The following is a 5,438-nucleotide window of genomic DNA, read 5'->3' as shown; positions in this document are numbered from 1 at the left end:
CTTGGATTGCAGGACGTAGTAACATCAGCAGATGGAGATGTTCACCCTAGAAACAAGGAGAGATACCTTCCAGGAGACCAACCGGAGACCACACAGACCACCTCGCCTCTAGGCACACCGGTGCGACGAAGAACTTCAATGAGGACACCCAGGAGACGGGAAAGCTTGGGAACAACCATCGAACCTGAAAATGCAACGGAGTCAAGCATTAGCCACACCACCAACAGAACCACACCAACCATAGCAACGCTTGCCGCCACACCACCGGTCCCCAGACGGCGCCTCCAAGGAGGGAACGACGCCAAGGTGTCGCCGCCATCCAATCCAACGGATTTTGAGCTTTCACCCGGGACGGGGGTAGGAGGTGGGGGATGGGACCTCAGTGGCGCCTCACCAGGTCACGGCGCCCCAAAGGCGTAGCCGCCACTGTGGTCAAAGAGCGATGATTTCTTTCGACCCCAGCCTTCCACACCCGCTTCCCAGCCATCAGACACCGACACGAAGACGACATCACAGATCTGCGGGGAGGGAGAGAGGCCAGGGGGAAAGAGTAGATCTAACCTTCGGGCTCTGGCGAACAGACGAAGCTGCCCACCCTTGAGCTGCACTCGTCGTTTCCCCGACGCGCACATGGACCAGGGCGTCGGTCACCAGCATCCACGAATGCATCGGGCGCGCACTTGTATGGAAGAAAATAATGTAAGATAAAAAAATGTTAAAAGTGTGTTCCCAAACTGCCTGAAAGCGATGAACTTAACAGTAGTGTTAATGAGAAATTCCTTGGAATTCATATACTTACACATGATTTTTTTTTTCTTTCCAGTAGAAAGGCAAGATTATGTTGGTGCACTGATAAGTGAAACTGCAATTTTCCTGGAGATTTGATGAAGCGAGCTTGGAGGCGGACATGGGTGGGATATGATTGATGAGGGATGAGATAGTGACATTGATTAAGTTCATGCAGGAGTTTTGGAGACCATCATCCAACTGGACAGGCTCTGATGCTATCAGTTGGTAGGAAGGACTTCTATGATACAAGGACACTGGGAAGCATTTAAACGGGTACATCTCCATGGCTGTTGTCCAGGCCCATAACTTGTGGACTAGTGTCATATTGAGTCGGGCCCATTGAGCTTTCTAGACTCTGGCTTTGTACGTCACTTTAGTCGGGTTTACGATGGCACGGTGGACCAGATACAGCTTGCTACATCAGCGATAACCTCTTCAACCATCTGAAAAGTAAATTCTAACCTACGATCAATATGCATTAGTATTATGTCCGTTCCTTTGGTGCTATGTTCACAATGTTGTATTTCGCTTGTGTGACTGTATTGCAGGGTAGCAAAACACAATGTCTTCTGATGTGCTGAAAAAAGCATATGAAGCTACAGAAAGATGGATTCTTCTCTATTGTCACCAAGCAATGGCCTATCAAGCCTCATATAGCGACTGTTGGCTCATCCTATCTAGTTGGTGTAATTTGTTGTGGCATGCTTTATGTTGCCAAAGTTGGGATTCTTGAGACGTGTTAGGAAAACATGTTAAAACCACTCGAGAATTATTGGTTGTCCAACTGTCCGTAGAGCATAATGTAAGCATTGAGTTTGAGAAGAAATGTAATTAAGCACCCTTACATTGGAATCTTAGCATCAAAAAGATTTAAACCTTGCTATCTCTTAGCCCTTGGTCCTAACTACATACTCTTAATGCTTCACATCTGTATTTGATTTGCCAGGGAAGCGCTAGGAGGCTCATAAAATCAGCTTTACTTGGAGCAGCTAATAAAAGAGAGATAAGGTATTCTGCTCTCAAGAAGATCGTTCGAGGCGTTCATCGTCACTTCTACAATGACATAACCATCATAATGCTCTTCCTCGACTCGAGCCTTGTAAGTAGCAGGTCCTTGTTGTTTCTCTAAGAGGCGTTGGCGTGAGCCTGTGCATAACACACTTGCACCTTACGGGTTTCAGATGTAGCCTCCCAAGCAAGCGCCTAGCGACAACGATGACAACAAGGATGACAAGTCCTGACCAAAGAATGTCTCATGCATGCCCACATATCAACCAGGATCATTTCCTCATTGATACAGGATGAAATTGAGAGCCACGTAGGGTCTCTTCTGCAGGCCTTTTAATTCCTATAACTATCATAGTAATTAATGTACTTGGGTTGGAGATTGACTGAGGAAGAGTGTAGGTGTTCTTTGCCGTGCTCTTGCTGAAAAGAAAATGTCTTGTTGTTTGTCCGTCGCAAGAACTTTAACACCAGTCCATATATGATTTAAAATAAGCCCGGACGAGTAGTTTACTATTTAACCTGTATGCACTGTTCTTTACTGATTGATGTTAGTATCAATTGGCATATGCTATGCGACAGCCTGCATAAAATCTAATCATGCTTCATCTCATTGTATTAATTAATTCACATTATCACTGTTTATTTTCTGTTGGGCCTTCCTTAGATAAATGCTTAGTGTGCTTAGTGATTTTTTCATTACATACTCTTTATGTGTTTTTTTGGAGATATTTCTATTTGTCACTTAGACTTCATCATTTTCTTAATTTTAGGTAATTATGTGGTTGTTTGTATGACCTTTGAGTTTTCTATTTTCCCTAGAGGATTTGTTTTCTGTTTGGGCCGAATTATCTCAGCTTTCTACCAATTTTGTGGGGGAAGTTTTTCTCTTAGAGATTATTTTTCTCGGAGAATGCTCTAAAATTCCAGTTTGTAACTACGACATCTGTAAAATTTGTGGACATATATAGATGATAGTTTCACATGAATGATGGAGCACTTCTATAATTTTTTTGTTTACTACCCTGTTTGTAAATGGAGTAGATGAACTACTATTTGTTGAGGAAACTAAAATTTATTAATATGTTGTTAAAGTGAACTGCATGATAATTCTCGTTAATTATACATTTTATGCAAAACAATGTCCTTCTACTATGAGTTACTTTATCTCGATGTTGTTTCTGTTATATGCAGATTCCACTTGGTATGGTGCAGGCTTATGCTGACGTGTATATGACCACGGCAGGTGGGTGCAGCACTTCGTTGATGCGGGGGCAAGGTGGCGTAGCCATGTGCACATGACACGGGGTTTTACCCAGGTTCAGCCCCTCTGGAGAGTAAAAGGCCTACGTCCAGCTATTACTCAGTGGAGTTTTACAATGAAGTGGCTCAGTTGGCCGGAAGACCAAGAGGTATGGAGATGAGGAGATTGAGTGCGGATCCTTTCTAGGGTTTAGCCTGTGGGTTTATATAGGCACCCCCGATCTAGGGTTACATGGAGATAAGATCGTATCCTAACGATCGCTATAAGGCTGGGATCCTTTATCCCGCGCCCAAGTAATCTACAACTTCAGTCGCCTGGGCCTCCGGGCCAGTCGCCATCCTCCAGGGTTTAAGCCCAGTCGCTCAGGGTTTTAGGCCCAGTCACCCTTGCCGACTGGACCCCTTCCTGGGCCTTCTCTCCTACGGCGAGTGAGACCATTTGTGGACCCCCTTAGGCATATCCCCATCATATGTGGTGCGGCTAAGCATCGAGGTCGACGCGGCTTGACCTCCGTTACAACCTCTATGTTGAGTTCCTTGTTCACACCTTTGATCATGTCTCACATGCACTCTCCGTGGCCATGTTATACTCTGGCCTATTATGCCATCTAGTTTTATCGAATCTGTTGCTATGAGTTTGCTATCTAGGCTTGGTTATTTGAGATCCTGGTGCAAGTACTTTTGCTAAGCCAATGGACTCGATAATTTTGTGTTACTAGCCTCAACTTTCTATTGTATGGTTCTGAATGCTACTGGTTAGTACCTTGTGATCTTGATCATGTCTTGTTTAGGGAGAATAGCTCCATTATTTGACATTTTTCTTGTTCTAGTTAATAACTAGGGTAAGAACAATTGGGATTATAATGTTCCGTGAAGATGTCAATCTTGTTATTTTAAGCATAATACTTCCTTGGCTACTTAATCACAATTTTTTGTTTTGTGGCTGCCATTTTCTTTGTCATATGCCCAGTCGGTTTCTCAACCTTTTTTGCTTTTGACTCTGCAAGAGAAGGAACTAAATGTCTGGTTTAATTTTTGGAAAATATGGGGCATTCATAGTTTTGAAATGTAACTAGTGCCGGTGTTTTGGTGGTATTGATGTGTGAACGAACCATGCCATAGCATATTTTACATGTTTCGAATTCTCGATCATATTGTGTTCTTACTAGAAACTATATGATGACCATTCTATTTACTTAGTGCGGGCTAAATCTGCAGCGGTAGCACTAGTTATTTAGGAGGGTTTGTGTATCATGTGGCTGGTAGCACTTCATGGAGCTAAGTTATTTTAATGAGTTAATTAATTAGGCAACAGTGTTGCTAATCCATGCATGCATGTAGCCTATCAATTAATGTGTATAGCATATAAGCTAGCTACCTTTCTACTATCTTTTTATTTCTTGAAGTTGCAGTTATAGAATACATCTTCCTACTATATTAAAGCTCATCTTCAGGTTCATTATAGGATTCCCATGGTGCCTTTGTTCATTGTCTAATACCTGAATGATCAGACAAACTACCGCATAGTTCTCATGTGGTGTTCATGTGTAATGGCAAGAGGGTTCTTATGTGTTTCTAGGATAGAACCTAAATTGTTGTTCAGTTTTGAAGTATCATGGGGCCTTGCATAATCAAAACTCTGGATATAGTTTTGAGTAATGAATCTTATTTTCTTAATTTTTCTAGAGAATGTTGACTTCTAGAAAAATGTTTACGGACTTGACTTTGTAGATTTGAAATAAGCACTACATATGGTTGCCAGGTTGCAAGAGTTATGAGTCAATCTTCTATGCCATGGTTAGTGAATGAAATTTGTAATGGTGCCTTGTCGAATATTTCAATAGCTATACTGAAACAAGTATTTTTGCGATGTTTCTTTTTCTCACACGTGTATGCTCCTTTTGGTCAACCAGGGTCCTGTCATATAGCTGAAGCTAATGGCAGATATTTGTTGTTGGCCTTGTCGGGTTGGGCGGCGCCACTACAGGAAAAAAGCTCAGTGCCGTGCACGGGTCTTTGCCGTGTGCTTCCAGTGCCCTTTGCCGTGCGGAAGTTCTTTACCGTGCGACTCGCGCACGGCAATGAATTCTTTGCCGTGTGGCTCCGGGGCGACGCACGGCAAACCAGCAGCGCACGGCAAAGAGCCAGCACGGCGCTCGGCAAAGCAACCCCGCACGGTAAAGCAGCCAGACGGCGCACGGCAACGTAACCCCCCACGGCAAAGAGGCCACGAAGGCGCACGGCAAAGATGCATGCACGGCAACGACGGCTTTGCCGTGTAGGCCAACCCTTTGCCGTGCGTTTTTGCACGGCACAGAGTACGATTTCATTTCTTTCCCTTCTTTTGTAGTATTCATATTTATATTAATACTTATATTTGT

At 43.6% G+C, this 5,438-nt stretch overlaps 1 pseudogene; it reads left to right on the top strand.

Annotated features, from left to right (window-relative positions):
• Positions 1-925: 925 nt before the first annotated feature.
• On the top strand, positions 926-1,746 carry LOC124664145 (annotated as a pseudogene).
• The last annotated feature ends 3,692 nt before the right edge of the window (positions 1,747-5,438 follow it).

Source organism: Lolium rigidum, chromosome 1, assembly GCF_022539505.1.
Source record: "Lolium rigidum isolate FL_2022 chromosome 1, APGP_CSIRO_Lrig_0.1, whole genome shotgun sequence".
Classification (NCBI taxonomy): Eukaryota; Viridiplantae; Streptophyta; class Magnoliopsida; order Poales; family Poaceae; genus Lolium; species Lolium rigidum.
The sequence above is the reverse complement of the archived record's forward strand: the minus strand, read 5'-3'. Positions and strand labels throughout refer to the sequence as shown.